At 33.3% G+C, this 18,555-nt stretch overlaps 1 long non-coding RNA gene across 5 annotated transcripts in view; it reads left to right on the forward strand.

The window, feature by feature from the left end:
* LOC140623627 (uncharacterized) overlaps window positions 1-18,555 on the forward strand; it is a 57,568-nt gene that overhangs the window by 11,526 nt on the left and 27,487 nt on the right. For 2 of the 5 annotated variants that reach the window (XR_012023179.1, XR_012023181.1), the window contains exon 3: window positions 13,060-13,220. The exons of 1 other annotated variant lie outside the window; for it this stretch is intronic. This is a non-coding gene — a long non-coding RNA (uncharacterized lncRNA). Of the gene's footprint in view, window positions 1-2,347; window positions 2,496-9,451; window positions 9,628-13,059; window positions 13,221-18,555 lie in introns of those variants that run through there. 2 more of the 5 variants (XR_012023182.1, XR_012023183.1) reach the window with 2 other exon arrangements.

The raw sequence follows: 18,555 nt of genomic DNA on the forward strand, positions 1-18,555 counted from the left end.
CCAAGAGGTAATCTTTGTCGGATCTTCACATGGAAATCAGAGACTTGAGGGGACAGAAAGTGATGGAAGATTCCTGCAGTGAAAGCCCATGAAGATATGGTAGCTTCTGAGAGCTTACCAATCTCATGCTACTCCACACTCAATCTCCACTAATTTATCAAAATAACCATTAAGTGTTCCTCCTAGTTTATTCCTACAACCACTTTTGTTCCAGGAAAGCAGATTTAAGTTTCCCTATTTCTCTGGCTGCACCTCTTAATTTCTAGATATTGGATCAGTAACTTGCCCTTTTTGGATCCAAGAAAAGTCACTGATTTCAGTTTGTCTATCTTTTTGTTGTACAAGGAGTGATAACTTTCCAGTTCTTTATATATTGGAGTTAAAATCTGAAGTCCTCCTCACTTTCCTTTAGAGATAAATTTACTATAATTTGCTTAATTACAAAATAAAATGGATATTGAAGTGTTGAATACTTTGTCAAGTATCTCCATGCAAAAATCTGAATTTTCTAAAATGATTTAGTTAAGATACTTGAGAATCAACCAAAGAGAGTTACCAATAAAAGATAATAAACATTTTTAATGCAAACATTTATGGAATAATTGAAGAAAATTAGCTTGCTTGAAAGGATCAGATAAGGGTAGATGCACAAAAATACCAGAATCTTAATTGAAGGATTTGAGGAATGGTAGAAGCATAAGAACTTTGAAAACTTAGAACCAGAATAGAAGGTAATATGTAGGTACTAGTATCTTTATTAAATATTATTTATCTATTTTCAGGAATGGGAGATTTAGTTGTGAAAACTGTACTTTGAATTGTTATTTTTGTAGTTTTATTATTAAATACTGCTGTAACAGGCATTTACATGACTTTTGAAAAGGCATGGCAAGAATTGATAATAATACATAGATTTCTTAAATAAATGGCATAAGTATGAGGTGATGATAAGCTTTTTTTTTCCCTTAAGAGATATCCAGATTTATAAATTTTAGCATATTTAAGTGAATACTAATTCAATCACAAGATACTTTTTAGGGCTTTATTAAAAATTATGTGTTTCTATAGTTCTTTCCAAGATAAATAATTGGAATCACACAAAGTGTATTTCAGTTAGACATTAAATATAAATGATCAAGTGAAAGAAGAATAAACTTTTCATAAGCATATTTCCAAGCTGGCATCTCGTTTCATTTTAATGAATTATAAACATAATTTCAACTAAATTAACAAAAAACAGTAAGTGAGGAAATGTCACATTCCTTTTGAAGTATGAGGATTTTTATCAACAAATTCCAGTAAAAATAGTTACAATTATGTGATTTACTTATCATAATTATACTTTAATTCAGTCTATAAATTGCCAAATTTATAACATTCAATTCAAACAGGTATTTATAAATCCAGAAAAATCAAGTCCCGTTTAACTAAACTTGGAAGTATATCTGTGTCTAAAATAAGTGTATTTTGAATTTTAACATGTTTGAAAGACATTGATGAGGTTAGGGGAATGTATTTATCTCGTAGTTTTAAATATTTAAAAATTGAGATATATGGATCAAGATTGTAAAGAAACATGGAAAAAATTAAAATAGTGTTTTGAATGAACTATTTTAGGTTAATATGCCTGTCCATGTCCTTAAATGCACATTTTAATTGTTTAATGGGCATTTAGATGAAAAAAAATAATTATTGTTTCCTAGCGTATGATGTAACATAAAAGGAATTCTTCAAAATGATTTTACTAAATTACTCTTCTCTTATTCAATGTCCTTCTTAACACTTATCACATTTTTTTTTACATTTTTTTTTAATTTGAGAAATTTTTCTGATGGATAGTGACATCTTATTGTGGCTTTAATTTTCATTTCATTGATGATTAATGGATTTGAACATCTCTTTGAATATTTGTCATCAATTAGTATATTTCTGTGATGTGTCCATTCATTTGTATGCCTTTTTATCTAGTTGTATTAACATTCTTAGTTGTTTTGAGGGGAACATACATTTTTGTCAGTTTTATGTATTCAAAATATTTTCTCCCACTCACAGCTTGCATTTTTATTCTATTAATAGTATCTTTCAATTAATGAAAACTGTATTTCTACCTTTATTATTAATATTTTTAATCTTGTGATTTAGGAATGTCTATTTAACTAAAGGTCTACAATGTTATCTTCAAGAAGCTTCATAATTTTAAATTTAAATTTAGACCTAAATCTAGTAAGGATTGATTTTTATGTATTGTGTAAGATGGGGTCCAGATTTTTTTATTTGTTTGCTTATTTGTTTGTTTTTAATAATGCTATGTGGTCTACTAAACCTTCCTTTCCTTATTTCTCAGCAGAGCCACTATAGCAATAAATCAAATGTCTATATAAGTGTGGATGTGCTTCTGGACTCTTTGTTAATGCCTCCAGCAGGCAAGAAACCCCAAATGACTCACTGCTTCAGAATTTCCTTTGCTCTCTCATCTTGCATTGCAAGTTATTTGTGACTTGGTAACTCGAAGGCATTCAATTCGTTTTTTTTGTTTGTTTCATTTTGTTCATTTCTTTCTTAGCTTCTCTATTTATTATCAATAAGTGTATAGCTCTAAAACAAACTAATCTGCCACAACCAGAAGAGAAACTGAGCATTTATTTTTAATTAAGAAGGAGTGTTTTATTCTGTTAAGTGTTGTTTCTAAATATATTAAATTGATCACCTATTTTGTCCTTTCATACATTATACACACTAAATGGACAAAACCAAGCATACTATTCGGCACAGAACTATCCTAACTTTAGCATTGCAAGTCCAGCATCTCAAGAAGCCCCATGGGCTCAGGCAAACTGGGCAGATCACAAACTGTATAAATAAAGGCCCACATATTGATGGATATTCATATGTGATACTTTCCATCTATTCTTGGGATCAACCCTACTTGATCATGGAGTACTGATACTTAACAATCAGTTGATTTCTAGTATTAAAAACCTTTTTTAAAAAGAGGTTTATGTTAGTTAAAGTTAGGTTTGGTTGCATTTAACAGATTAAGCCAAAATAATAATGGATAAAAAGATAAACTTTTTTGGGGAGGAGCTAAGATGGCTGAGTAGTAGGAGGACTCTGGGTTTGCCTCATCCCTCAAACATAGCTAGATAAATATCAAATCATTCTGAATACCCAAGAAATTGATCTGAAGACTGACAGAACACTAGATAGAGAGAAAGACCACAGGAGGTAGAAGGTGTGGAGACCTGGTTTGGGGAAGAAACAGATTACATGTGCTTCAGAAGGCAAGGAGCCCTGATCACAGAGAGAATAGAGAAAGAGAGATAGATTGAGAGAGGGGAATGCATAAGAGATGGAACAAGGAAAACATTTCCCCAAAGCCATTGGTTGGGATAAATGAGAGGGGCTGATTTTCATGAGTTTCTATAACCAGTGGGGCTCAAAGACTAGAGATTTACAGGTCTGCAGTATGGCTGGTATAAAGCCCTGAGGGCAGTGCAGGTGGGTGCCATTTCCCTCCCCTGCATCTCCCCCAGGTGACCAGTGTGGGTACCCACCATGCTAGTTCCTGAAAGTTTTTGGAGTCTTTGAACTTAGCTGGCCTGCCTGGGATAGACCCTAAATGTGCACTGTGCTGCTGAATGGGCAGATGGCCTGAAAAAAGACAGAGTGAAAGCAGTAAACTGAGGGATGCCTGGGACACATGAGGAGAGACTGTTGGCTCTTCTGGGGGGGAGGGGCCTTCCAAGACACTGGTGGGTATGAACTCCCCTCTCTGTGGACTAGGTATCTGGCTCCACAGATACCATTTTCCATACCACAGATACTCTACCATTTTCCTCCCATCAAAATCAACAAAATAGGCCAACACCAAAACATATCACAGTTAAATTTGCAAAATATAGAGACAAAGAAAAAATCCTAACATCAGCAAGACAAAAGAACTCCCTAATTTACAAGGAAAGACAAATAAGGTTAGTAGCAGATGTCTCCATAGAAATTTGACAGATCAGAAGAAAGTGGCATGATATATTCAATGTGCTGAATGTGAAAAATATGAAACCAATAATACTTTATCCAGCAAGTTGTTATTTAGAATATAGGAGAGAGAGTTTCCCAGACAAATAAAAACTAAAGAAGTTTGTGATCACTAAACCAGCCCTCCAAGAATTATTAAAGGGGACTCTTCCAGGCTCTTCCAGGGGGAAAGAAAGACCAAAAATGATAAAGTCTAGAAAGAAACAGAGAAAATCTCTAGAAACAATGACAAAGCAAGTAATACAATGACACTACATTCATATCAGTCAATAATTACTCTGAATGTAAATGAGCATATAGTAATGCTCAAATCAGAAAACATACGGTGCAAGAAGATTTAAAAAAAAAAAAAAAGACTCATCTATATGTTGCCAGAACAGAGTCATTTTAAATCTAAAGACTACTGAAGATTGAAAGTGAGAGGATGGAGAACGTTTTATCTTGAAATGTATGTCAAAGTTGGAGGAGCAATACTCTTATTAGAAAAGGTAGATTTTGGGGGATCCCTGGGTGGCTCAGCAGTTTCGTGCCTGCCTTTGGGCCAGGGCACTATCCTGGAGTCCTGGGATCGAGTCCCGCATTGGGTTCCCGGCATGGAGCCTGCTTTTCCCTCTCCTCTGCCTGTGTCTCTGCTTCTCTCTCTCTCTATGTCTATCATAAAGAAATAAAAATAAATTAAAAAAAGAAAAGGTAGATTTTTTATTTTTTTAAAGATTTTATTTATTTATTTGTTTATTTGAAAGACAGAGAAAGAACAAGTAGAGGGAGGGAAAAGCAGATTCCCCATTGAGCAGGGAGCCCAGTGCAGGACTCAATCCTAGGACCCTGAGACCATGACCTGAGCTAAAGACCTATGCTTAACCAACTGAGCCACCTAGGTGCCCCCAGACAAATTAGGTTTTAAACTAAAGACTGTAACAAGTGATGAAATGGTAATATAACGTAATAAAGGGGATTATCCAACAAAAAGATCTAACAATTATAAATATTTACACTTCCAACTTGGGAGCACCCAAATATATAAAACAATCAATAAAAAACATAAAGGAACTCATTGACAATAATACAGTAATAGGAGCACCTGGGTGGCTCAGTTGGTTAAGCAGCTACCTTCTATTTAGGTCATGATCTCAGTGTCCTGGGATCCAGCCCAGATTGGGCTCTAATCTCAGCTCAGAGCCTGCTTCTCCCTCTTCCTCTGCTCTCCCTATGCCCCACTTGTGTTCTCTCTCTCTGTCTCTCTTTTTCTTTTTTTGGCAAGTAGATGAAATCTTAAAAAATTAAAATCAAATTTAAAAAATACAATAGTAGTAGGGGATTTTAACACCCCACATACATCAATAGACAGATCATCTAAGTAAACATTCAACAAGGAAACAGTTGCTTTGAATGACACACTGGACCAGATGGACTTAACAGATTTGGTCAGAACATTTCAGCCTAACGAAACAGAATACACATTCTTTTCAAGTGCACGTGGAACATTCTTTAAAATAGATCACATACTAGGTCACAAATCAGGCTTCAACAAGTACAAAAAGATTGAGATTATAGCATGCTTATTTTCTGACCACAGCACTATGAAACTTGAAATCAACCATAAGAAAAATTTGGTAAAACCACAAATACATGGAGTTTAAAGAACATCCTACTAAAGAATGAGTGGGTCAAGCAGAAAATTGAAGAAGAAATAGAAAAATACATGTAAACAAATGAAAATGAAAACATGACTTTCCAAAACCTTTGAGACAGCAAAAGGGGTCATAAGCAAGAATTATTTAACAATGCAGAACTACATCAAGATAATAGAAGTCTCAAATACATGGCCTAACCTTACACCTAAAGAAGCTAGAAAAGGAACAGCAAATTAAGCTTACAGCCATTAAAAGAAGGGAAATAATAAAGATTAGAGCAGAAATAAGTGATATGGAAACAAACAAACAAACAAAAAATGATAGAACACATCAATGAAACCAGGAATTGATTCTTTGAAAGAATTAATAAAATTGATAAACCACTAGCCAGACTTACCAAAAAGAAAGAAGGGACACAAATAAATAAAATCACAAATGAAGGAGGAGAGATCACAACCAACACTAAAGAAATACAAACAATTATAAGATAATACTATGAAAAATTATATGCCAACAAATTAGGCAATCTGAAAGAAATTGATAAATTCCTAGAAACATAAGCTACCAAACTTGAAATAGGAAGAAATAGAATATTTGAACAGACCCACGACCTGGAAAGAAATTGAATCAGTAATCCAATATCTCCCAACCAACAAAAGTCCAGGGCTGGATGGCTTCCCAGGGGAAATCTACCAGACATTTAAAGAAGTGTTAATAAGTATTCTTCTCAAGCTGTTCTAAAAAATAAAAATGTAAGGAAAACCTCCAAACTCATTCTAGGAGGCCAGTATTATCTTGATTCAAAAACTAGATGGACCCCACTAAAAAGGAGAATTATAAGTCAATATCCCTGAAGAATATGGATGCAAAAATTATTAACAAAATAGTAGCAAATCAAATCTAAAAGTACATTAGTAGAATCATTCACCATGATCAAGTGGGTTTTACTTCTGGGTTGTCAGGGTGGTTGATAGTTCAATATTTGTTAATCAATCTACATGATATACCACATTAAATATAGAAAGGATAAGAACCATATGATCTTCTCAATAGATGCAGAAAAAGCATTTGACAAAGTATAGTATCAATTCCTGATAAAAACCCTCAACAAAGTGGGTATAGAGGGAAAATACCTCAATATCATAAAAGGCATACACAAAAAGGCTGATACCATTCTCCATGAGGAAAACTTAGAGCCTTTCCTGTACAGTCAGGAACAAAACTGGGATGTCCACTCTCACCATTGTTATTTAACATAGAACTGGAAGTCCTACCCTCAGCAATCAGACAACAAAAGGAAGTAAAGGGCATACAAGTTGGCAAGGAAAAAGTTGAACTTTCCCTTTTCACCAATGACATAATATTCTATGTAGAAAACGTGAAAGACTGAACCAAAAAAATTGCTAGAACTGATACATGAATTCAGTAAAGTCCCAGGATACAAAATCAATGTACAGAAATCTGTTGAATTTCTTTACACCAATAACGAAGCAGCAGAAAGAGATATGAAGGAATCAATCCCATTAACAATTGCACTAGAAATTATGAGATACTTAGGAATGAACCTAACCAAAAAGGTAAAAGATCTGTATTCTGAAAACTCTAGAACATTTATGAAAAAAAAATTGAAGATGACAAAAAGAAATGGAAAACCTTCCATGCTTATAGAGTGGAATAATGTATATTGATAAATTGTCTATACTATTCAAAGTAAACTACATATTTAATGCAACCCCTATCAAAATACCACCAGCATTTTTCATAGAGCTCGAACAAGCAATCCTATAAGTTGTATGGAACCACAAAAGACCCTGAAAGAGTCAAAGCAATCTTGAAAAGCAAAAACGAAGCTGGAGGTCTTACAATTCTGGACTTCATGTTATAAAGCTGTAGTGATCAAGACCGTATGGTACTGACACAAAAATAGACACACAGATCAATGGAACAGAATAGAAAACCAAGAAATGGACCCACAACTAACTATATGCTCAACTAATCTTCAACAAAGCAGGAAAGAATATCCAATGGAAAAAATGGTGTTGGGAAAACTGGAGAGCAACATGTAAAAGAATAAAACTGGTGTACTTTCTAACACCATACACACAAACAAAATTCAAAATGGATGAAACACCAAATGTGAGACAGGAAACCATCAAAATCCTAGAGGAGAACACAGTTAGCAACCTCTTTGACATCAGGCATAGGAACTTCTTTCTAGACACATCTCTAGAAGCAAGGGAAACAAAAATAAAAATGAACTATTGGTACTTCATCAAGATAAAAATATTCTAAAAAAAAAAAGATAAAAATATTCTGTACAGCAAAGAAAACAATCAATAAAACTGAAAGAGAATCTTTAGACTAGGGGAAGATATTTGCAAATTATATGTCTGATAAGTGGTTAGTATCTAAAATCAATAAAGATCTTATCAAACTGGACATCCCCCCCCAAAAAAAAAAACAAAATCCAGTTAAGAAATGGGCAGAAGACATGATTAGATATTTTTCCAGGGAAGACACCCAAATAGCTATTGGACATATGAAAAGATGCTCAAGATCCCTCATCATCCGGGAAATACAAATCAAAACTATGATGGGATACTTTCTCATATCTGTAAGAATATCTAAAATTAAGAACACGGGAAACAACAGATGTTGGCAGATGTGGAGAAAGGGGAGCCTTCATACACTGTTCATGGGAATGCAAACTGGTATAGCTACTCTGCAAAACAGTATGGAGATCCTCAGAAAGTTAAAAATAAAACTACCAAATGACCAGAAGTTGCACTACATTTATCCAAAGTATACAAAAATACTGTTTCTAAGTGGCATGTTTACTCTGATGTTTAGAGCAGCATTATCAACAATTGCCAAATTATAGAAAAACCCCAAATATCCATCAACTGGTGAATGGATTAAGAAGTGATATATATATATATATATATAAATACATATATATATTTATATATATATATATATATATATATATATATATATATATATTTAGGAGCCCTCCGTAATGGTGAGAAAAGCCAATTGTTCTAAGTTAATTGAAAACCAATCACCTTCTGACATGCACTTTTGCCTGGCATAAATGATAAAAATTCTATGTTGCAATTTGAAAATTGTTGGAAGTATACATTGTTTTAAAATACTACATTTAGATCTCTTTTTTTTTTTTTTTCTTAGTTTGGGTTTCTCAAAGAAGTATTTGAGGCAAGAATTTGATTTCAAATAGTTGATTTTGAGTTGAATCTAAAATATACCTGAAAAGTAGGGAGTTAGGGGCCCGGAGAAAATATAGGCTTTGTTATCTAGTAAGTTATCACTTTGGGTTTCTGAAGTCTAATCCTCTAGAACTCAGCGTATATGTGCCTCAAAGTAATCCCACCTGAGGAGTGAAGGACATGGGGGCTGTGTACCCCCGTTTTTGCCAGGCATTGGTTATGGAATTCACTGAATGTGAAATTGAGTTCCCTGGCATGGGTGTCAATGAGCTGAGAAAGTTCTCAGGCAAAATCAGGTACTGGCAGTTGGGAGTTGGGACTGGGACAACTTGTGGTAGCAGAAAGAGTGACAACAGAGCATAGGGTCTCCAACTGTGTGTGCTACATTGTATATTTGTACGTACACCTTTAGCTTGTATCTGTTTTCACACTCTTCAAAATTTTATGATTTTACCTTTAATGTCTGAATCCTAGAATTTCAGGAGAATGTATCTATAGATAGGAGTGTTGTTTATTCTAACTTTTCACAGACTTTTTTTTTTTTATTATTCATAGAGACACAGCTAGAGAGAGAGGGAGAGACGCAGAGACACAGGCAGAGGGAGAAGCAGGCTCCACGCAGGGAGCCCGACGTGGGACTCGATCCCAGGTCTCCAGGATCACGCCCTGGGCTGCAGGTGGCGCTAAACCGCTGCGCCACCGGGGCTGCCCTCGCAGATCTTTTAAATAAAGTCCAAATCCTTTAGCTCTGTGAAAATGTATTCTATTATTAATTTTTATTATTTCCTTCATTCCCTTTTCAGTCTTTTCTTTTTTCAGAAAATTCTATTAGAGAGATGTTGGTAGATTCCCTAGGCTTTATTTTCTCAAATACATATAATGATTTTTTTTCCCTAGATGATTTTGTTTTTATTTTCCGTGACCTGTTTCTTTTTCATAGCAAGCTGTTAGGTTTTACAAATTAATTTTATTTTTTCATAGGAGAAATATATTCTGAGGACATTTAAGAACATTTTTTTAAATTTCCTTACACCTATCTTTGCTCTCATTCTCAAATTAGTCAAAGCATCATTGAATACACTGTATTGTTGTGATTCCTACTTCTACAGAATTTTCTTTCTTACTCAAAATCTATAGTGGTTTTTCATCCCATAGCAGCCACTCTCTTTTTTAAGATGGATTTCAAGTGCTAGACTTCATAGACTTCACCATTGTAGATTTTTCTTTATTTTAATGTTAAATATTTGTCTTGTCTTTTCCATTATTTCAAAATTGTAGATGATTTCTAAGAAGCGTATGGGATAATTGACAAATTGTTGTCCAGGTTAACTCACTAACATAAAAGTATAAACTTATAAATAAGGCATTTTTCTGTAATATTTCTTTCTTTTTTTTAGATTTTATTTATTTATTCATGAGAGACACAGAGATATAGAGGCAGAGACACAGGCAGTGGGAGAAGCAGGCTTCATGTAGGGAGCATGATGTGGGACTTAATCTTGGGATGACAGGATCATATGCTGAGCTGAAGGCAGACGCTTAACCACTGAGCCATTCAGGCATCCCATATTAGCAGATTTCTAACATAACTGTTTCTTAGCGGTTATTAAAATTTGTACTTAGTTTCAAATTTTTTTTTCTAGTAAGTGCTATGCGTTCATCTGAGAAATATCTCAAAATACAGGAATAAAGAACAGAAGAATATCAATTCCAACACCTCAAACATAACAATTGTTGTAATCTTGTATATTTTCTTTATATATAAGTAGAATTTTGGTAGTATATTACTCTTAAAGTATTTTAATGTATTTAATGTATTATTGTAATTAGTGGTAAATGACAAAGAGATTAACATATGCTAATTCCCTAAATTTTTCCCCCATGTCACCAGCACCACTTATTTGTCTTTCATAATAAAATCCATGGTTTGAATACTAAGAGTTTAAAATTAAAATAACGTTACTAACATTATTTACCCTTTAAAGTGTGATTTCTGACATTTGCATTGCCTCTGTTATGTGTCTTTTCAATGATTTTGGAAATTCTAAATTTATGGAGTACTGCTCACCACCAATATTTTTAGTCAAGCAATTATTCATGTTTTAATTATATATTTTAATTCATTTCACTGTCAGCTGGATTTTAAGTGTTTAAGTGTTTTTTTTCCAGAACATTATATGAGTTGCATATTTTCAGATTATTTAAAACTCTCCTTTACATTCACAGATAAAAGAGGATAGTGACTATGATATCCTAGGTCTGAATGTTTTCCTAATAAACTGTGTAGAAGTTACAATATTTTTTGCAATAATGATTCCAGTTTTGTTCCTTTATTTTTCTTTAATTGTGTGACTTTTTTCTGTATATTATATATATATCTTTGTTCTGGCCCCTCAAATTATTTAATACATTTGTCTACATACATGCCATTTTCAGTCATTTTTACATGAAACATTATGTCTGTTGTAGACTTAATTCCACCAATGAGACAAAACAAGGACCATAGCTCCTACTTTTGGAAATGTTTCTAGAAGTGTTACAGAGAGATGAAATAACAGAACAACTGATTATAATGAATCTAGGATTTAAGCTAAATGTAGAGATAATTTCTTTCAGCTTTATTTTTTTTTTCTTTTTTTTTTTTTTTTTTTTTTCAGCTTTAAAAATATGTACCTGGGATCCCCGGGTTGCGCAGCGGTTTGGCGCCTGCCTTTGGCCCAGGGCGCGATCCTGGAGACCTGGGATCGAATCCCACATCGGGCCCCCTGTGCATGGAGCCTGCTTCTCCCTCTGCCTGTGTCTCTGCCTCTCTCTCTCTCTCTCTGTGTGTGTGACTATCATAAATAAATTTTTAAAAAATTTTAATAAATAAATAAATAAATAAATAAATAAATAAAAATATGTACCCATACTACTTATTTGAAATCTTTAGTAAAAATCAGTTGCTATATATAATTTTGAAATCCTCACAATGTTTTTAAGAGATGAATTACTGTGGTACTTAGGTGGCTCAGTAGATTAAATGTCTGAGTCTTGATTTCTGGTCAAGTCATGATCTCAGGGTTGTGAGATTAGGACACAGGTGGAGCTCTGTACTGGGTATGGAACCTGATTAAGATTCTATTCTCTCCCTCCCTCAGGCCCTCCTCATTCCTATTAGTGCTCTTTCTCTCTCTGAAAAAAAAAAATCCAAATAGAGCTGGAATGAGGTAAAGACCACTCTAAATTCTATAAAATATTTTTGTCAAGGGAATACCAATTAGCTTTATTTAAAATTTTAATACTTTTTACCAATCATTTCCCAAGACCCTAACATACTTTCTAGTTTATACTTTATATTGCTTCAATTTTAAATTTAGTCGGTTATTTGGCACTGTTATTATTCCTAATTTCTAAATAATTATTTCTCAAATTTTACTTTTGTGATGGTAATAATAAAGGGGACAGTCAGGAAAATAACTAAAGATATTTGGAGTCTTAATATTCATATTGAAAAGAGATAAAAGAGTTTAAAATAATTTGAAGATAACAAATATGAAGAAAGGGAATGATATTCCTTCTATAAGAAATAGCTTATTAGGGAAGAATTGACTTTTTTTTCCCTAAGCAATTCCAATGTAAAGAGAGGAAAATATTACTTATAAATATGTTCAATTTTTAGATATTTTCCTTCTAAACTTCTTGTGGTAGTGTGGGATTGTAATGTAAATGAGAAGTCTGGATAGAATTTGTAGACATTGTGGATTTTCTATACAAAGACTCTTGTTTATTTGAGAATAATTAGAGTCTACAGTTGAAACAGCAATAAAAAAAATTGTTCACACATAGAGATTGAGTGGAACAACAAAACAGCATAGATCAGAATGTTAGGATGAGTTTGAAAAATATAAATAATATTCCCCAAAGAAATTTTTGAAGGATGCTGATAAGGAGCAGTCTTCAAAGATGTAACAAAGAATCAAGAGATTACTTTGGCATGGAAACCAAAGGAGGAAAAATTTAAAAAGACATGCCAAAATACTAAATATGACTGAAAGGAGAAAAGGGAGCATTGGATCTTAATAAATAATGATTTGGATAAAAGGTGTACTGTATTTGCCTTAATTTATAATCCAGTATAGTAGGCATCCTCTTATTTGAAGTTTTGCTTTCTACAATTTCAGTTACCCTCAGTCAACTAGGGTCCAGAAGCAGATGATCTTCTCTCTGATGTGTTGTCAGAAGATCAATAATTGTAGCCTAACATAACATCACAACACCTATGTCATTTATCTCACTTCATTTCATCACAGGCATTTTATAATCTCACACCATCACAAGAAAGGTGAGTATATAGTAAAATAAGGTGCAACAAAGGGATCACATTCAAATAACTTTTATTACAGTTCATTGTTATAATTGTTCTTTTGTTTTGTTATGTTCTTGCTGTTAATCTTTTACTGTCCTATTTTGTGAATCAGACTTTATCATAGGTATGTATATATAGGGAAAAAAAGGACCATAATATATATAGGTCTTGGTACTTTCTGCAGTTTTAGTTATCCACTAGGGGATCTTAGAACATCTCTTCCACAGATAAAAGGTGGAGAGGCTACTGTAATATAAGATAAGTCACACTGTAGAGTTCAAGAAAATTATAGTCAGAGAATGCAAGAAGCAGAAGATGCCATTCTCACTGGAAAATCTGGAAAGACTCAAATAGTAAATATAAAGAAAGAAATCATTTAAAAAATTGATGATCCCAGTATTCTCTCAATTCAAGTCTGGAAAAATATTAAGTTAGTAAGGAAAAGTAAATGACAAAATAATAATTCTCAATATTCAATTTGTATGCAAAATATTTCACAAATATTTTCACAGAAACTTTGTTATTTACATCATACTGTACAATTTCCCAGTTCATAACATACGTGTGAGCTATGGTTAACATGTCAATTAAATACACATATGTAATGATTAATAAAGCTTTATACATTTATTTCTAATATTATTCCAAAAAGATTTCAAAGACAGAAATGACAAATAAAGATACATCACAGAAAAAAAAATTGAATGATCTTAGGTAGGTTAATTACAGGACCCAAGAAATTCCACCTGTATAGCCAGCACTGTTTATATGTTAGAAATTGATTCTCTGTCAACACGTCTCAAATTTTACCTGAAGGTGTGGACATTGGGTATAAAACCATCATTAATACTGCATCAATTTTAATAGCTAGATTAATGTTAGATTAGATTAAATTCTTTGGAACTCAAGTTTGGAAGAGTTCTATCTAGCAGTATACAACTGTAATGAGATAATACACTAGACTTCCTCAAACATGCAGGGGTTTTTTGCTCATTTGTTTTTACATTTTAATTATTTCATCTGCCATATACTCTAACAAAATTAAGAAAATAAAGACTTTGGGTGGAAGTATATCTGCTAATATAACCAATTATTATTCTGAAATTTTTGCCTAATTAGTCCCAGATTTCTTCCCTCAGACAACAGTTCTCTGGCATGCCTTTGAAATACATAGACAGCAAGAGAAGGAATCCCCAGTTGTTCTACAAAAGTCAGTATGGATAGATGCTCACCAGAGGTTGAATTAATATAGGAAAACCCTGAGGCTGTACTCTGGCCCACAGCAGGTGACAAGCTATTCTAATTTCTCATTATAATAATATGGTTTTTTTTTTTTTTCTAAAGACTATGAATTGGGCCTGCAAATTTCTTCCTCATACCTGCTGCTATGACTCTACATAAGATAGATGGCTGTTAGCTTGGCTGCCAAAGGAAATGGTGGAATTAAAGCTGATAATTACTTTTAAGCAACTTGCTTTCAATAGAGTTACCAACAGCAAATTTCTTCCAAGTTCCTGTATTTTATCCACTAAAAGTAGTTTCAACAAATCTTTTGACTCTCAGACATATTATTAGTTGAGTAGTGAAGTGTTTTTCTGCTTATTCTGAGTTTGTCTTTTCCAAATGTATCTATAGGAAATGAGAAAGGAAAATTTTGTTAGTGAACAAAATTCATCTACTATTCATCCCTGTGAAGGTATGAAATGGTTTTAATTGATTCTTATTGTCTTAATTGATCATTCAGATATCTAAAGTGCATTAAATGGGGTGCCTGGGTGACTCAGTCAGTTGAATGATTTTGGCTCAGGTCATGACCTCAGAGGCCTGGGATAGAACCTTGTGTTGGGCTTTTCACTCAGGGAGGAGTTTGCTTGAGGAGTTTCTCTCTCCCTCTCCTATTGCCCACCCCCTATCAATGCACACACTCCTTCTCAAATAAATAGATAAATCTTAAAAAAATAAATAAATAAAGTAAAACACATGAAATGGATCAGACTTTAATAATTTTCTATGTGAAAAGTATGTAAAATTATTGAAAGTATTCACATTTTTAACAATTATACAGGTAATAAGCTAGAGTAATATTAAGTGAGGGTAAAAATATGTAATTTGTGTGATGAGAGAGCAGAAGGCAAGCTAAGGCAAAGCACAAAGTAAACCCATAACAGCCCCTCTCCCAGGTGGGATATATGTGACATTCCCCAGGCATTTCTGGATGCCCTAGAGCAAAAGAAAGGGAAAAACAAATGGTTCACTGATAGAGATCACAATCATGTAGGACAGGAGTCTCCATCAGTTTGCAACTGTCTTAATGATTTACAAGAAAAAAGCCATCTCCAAAAACCTGTAGACTCAATTTCCTGGAGCCTAACATTACCTTCTGCTCCATAAGATAGAAAATCTTATATAATCAGTCATTCCTCACTACCTCTAGTGCAGCTCTTTCTGGCCATACATCCTGTCCCATGCTTTAATAAAACCACTTTTGCTCCAAAGACATCTCAAAAATTATTTCTTGGTCATCAACTCTGAACCCCACTTAAACTATATCAACTGCATGTGCATGGCCATTTTTCAGTTTATATACTCTTATATCTTATGTTTTGGAAGAATATATTTGTGAATATAAAATAATGTAACTAATTTCATTATGTTTGTCAAAAATCCTAAATGCAAAAAACACACAAATTATCTACACATCTTTATGGCAATTGCTATTATGTAGTAATAGCTTAAGATTACCAAATACCAAAAAATGAAAAGCCCAACCCAAAGTCTGTCATTTTCAAATGAATACAAGTGAACTCAGATCTAAGATTTTTTTTCTGGGTAATGTTTCCCAAAGCATGAACCAAATTTCTAAATAGCTAATTATCTGAATAGAAATTTAAATTAAAGGAGAAAATCATAACCTCATTTCCTATATACATATATAGATGTATATTTTATATATATGTAAAAACAATGGGGGGACCTGGGTGGCTCAGTCATTTAAGGAGGTCATGATCCCAGGGTCAGAGGATCCATCCCTACATCAGGCTTCTTACTTGGTGAGGGAGTCTGCTTTTCCCTCTTCTGCTGTTCCTGCTTGTGCTCTCTTTCTCTCTCTCTCTGTCAAATAAATAAATAAAATTTATTTTAAAAAAAAACAATGTATAAAATACTCACATGTATAAGTATACTTATACTCTACACAAGAAAATATATGTACACTTAATATAAAGGAAAACAAAAAATGCAATTTTAGAAGGAATTTAGTTTTAAAAGTAGAATAGAAGGAAATTCTGAAAAAAAGGCAGTATTAGAAGAAGTAATTTGTCCAGATTTACATCCTAATAATAAGACTGATGGCTAATTATTCTATTCATTGGAACTGAATGAGGAAAGGTCATTACTCCTTTTCACTCTTGGCACCTTAAAATGTTAATACACACACGCAGAGTTCTTTGATTCTAAAAGCTGTTTGGATGTTTATTATCATTTTCTTCACCTGATTTCTTCTAAAAGTGCTGAAACCTATAGCTTGGAAAATTACGAGTTAAGTAAGAATGGTTCTTTCTCTGTGCCACTCTATTCAATTAAAATTAAAAATCACAATTCTAATCCCTTTTTCTCTGATTCTTAAATGTAATAACTGCTAGTCATTAATGTCAGTTTCATGTGGAACCAAATTTATTCAAAAATACAGTACATTAAAAAATGAGTGTCTTCTTTGTTCTTTCCTACAACCTGAACAACGTTAGAGGCATTTTGTTGTTCCTTTTAATAATATTAAACTTTAGTTTTTTCTTATATATGTCTTAGAAAAAGTCCACATTCAGTTTAAAATCCTCTTTAAAAATATGCCTTTTCCTTCCTACTGTTCTTTTAATTTTGCACATTATAAGCCTAATTCTCCAATCCACAGGTTTACACAGGGGGTGGGGAAAATTGCAATTCTCACCCCTGTAGGAGTGTTGCCTTTCTCTGCAGTCTTGTTCTACCCCAAAGCCCCAGGAGGTGATAAAGAAGTGGTGTGTGTCCGCTGACAGAGAACCACTTCAAGTCTGTGATACATCACATCTTAGTGTCTCCAAATATAGACTGTATGTGTGTGTGTGTACCTAATGTTGTGATGTTGTGCCAGAAGACAATGGCTCATAACGGACACCTCAAGGCAGGTGGAATTTATGGCTTGTATCAGGGAAATAGAAATGGTTTTGATGTGGAAATAGGGTTTTTCACTCCCTGCAGTTATGATGGCACTACATGGGGATGACAGGGGAAATAGGACAGTAAATGGAGTATGAGCTTTTTTATGCATTTGTATTACATTGCATGATCTTCCAAAGAAGTCAGTGCAACATCAGAAAAGGAAAAAAAAAAAAAAAAAAAACTTAAGCATCATATTATATTGAAAAATTGCCAAAAACAGGGCTTCAGAGTCTGAAACAATAGTGAAATCAAGTTCCTCCAAAAATGTGTAGACTTAGACTATATCTAAAAAGTATCTATACCATATCTATAAAGTATTTTAGTATATACCTGAATGAAATCTTTTCATAAAATTAATTCTAACAACCAAGCATTAGACATATTTATTGCATGAGAAAATATGACAATAGTTAATGTAGAAAATCATGCATTAGGACTTGGAGATTTTGAAAGAGACAAAATAGAGGTGCTTCAATGATTAATAAAAAGAGAAAAATAAAGGGGAAACATAGATGTAAGGTTATTACCAACTTTCTGTACTTTCTTGCAATAAGTAATGGGGACATGGAAAATTAGATAGAAATTTTCCCTGAAATATTCTTATTTATCTTTCAAATTAGGTTACGCTTCCAAAAACTGGGGAGGGAAATGATTAACCTCATTAATAAGAAAATATAAACAATTAGTGCATTTTTAAAATTAATTATTTTCCTATAATTGTACTCACTTGTGTTAACATGGTATATACATTTGTGACATGTACAAACATCTGTGCAGTGCTATAATAGTTTTCAGTAATAGATCCTTTAGTGTTAACATCTAGTTCCCTACAATCTGGAATATCTTACACTTCTATCTGGACAAAGAACTCATATTCCAGTCCCACACACCTTCTCCCCCCATCACTGTCAGACCGATTCTTTTTGTTAGGTAGGGAGATTTCCCTTCTCTAAATTCCTTCAACTCTCTATTTCCAGGATCTTTGGTGGCCACTGATTCTCAATTTTAATTTTCCAAATATTTATACAATTTGTAGGCAAAGAATAGTTTCAAATTGTAGATCTATCATCATGAATTGATACTGAGTGCTTATGAAAATTATGGTACCATGTTCATA

This window comes from Canis lupus, chromosome 33, assembly GCF_048164855.1.
Source record: "Canis lupus baileyi chromosome 33, mCanLup2.hap1, whole genome shotgun sequence".
NCBI lineage: Eukaryota > Metazoa > Chordata > Mammalia > Carnivora > Canidae > Canis > Canis lupus.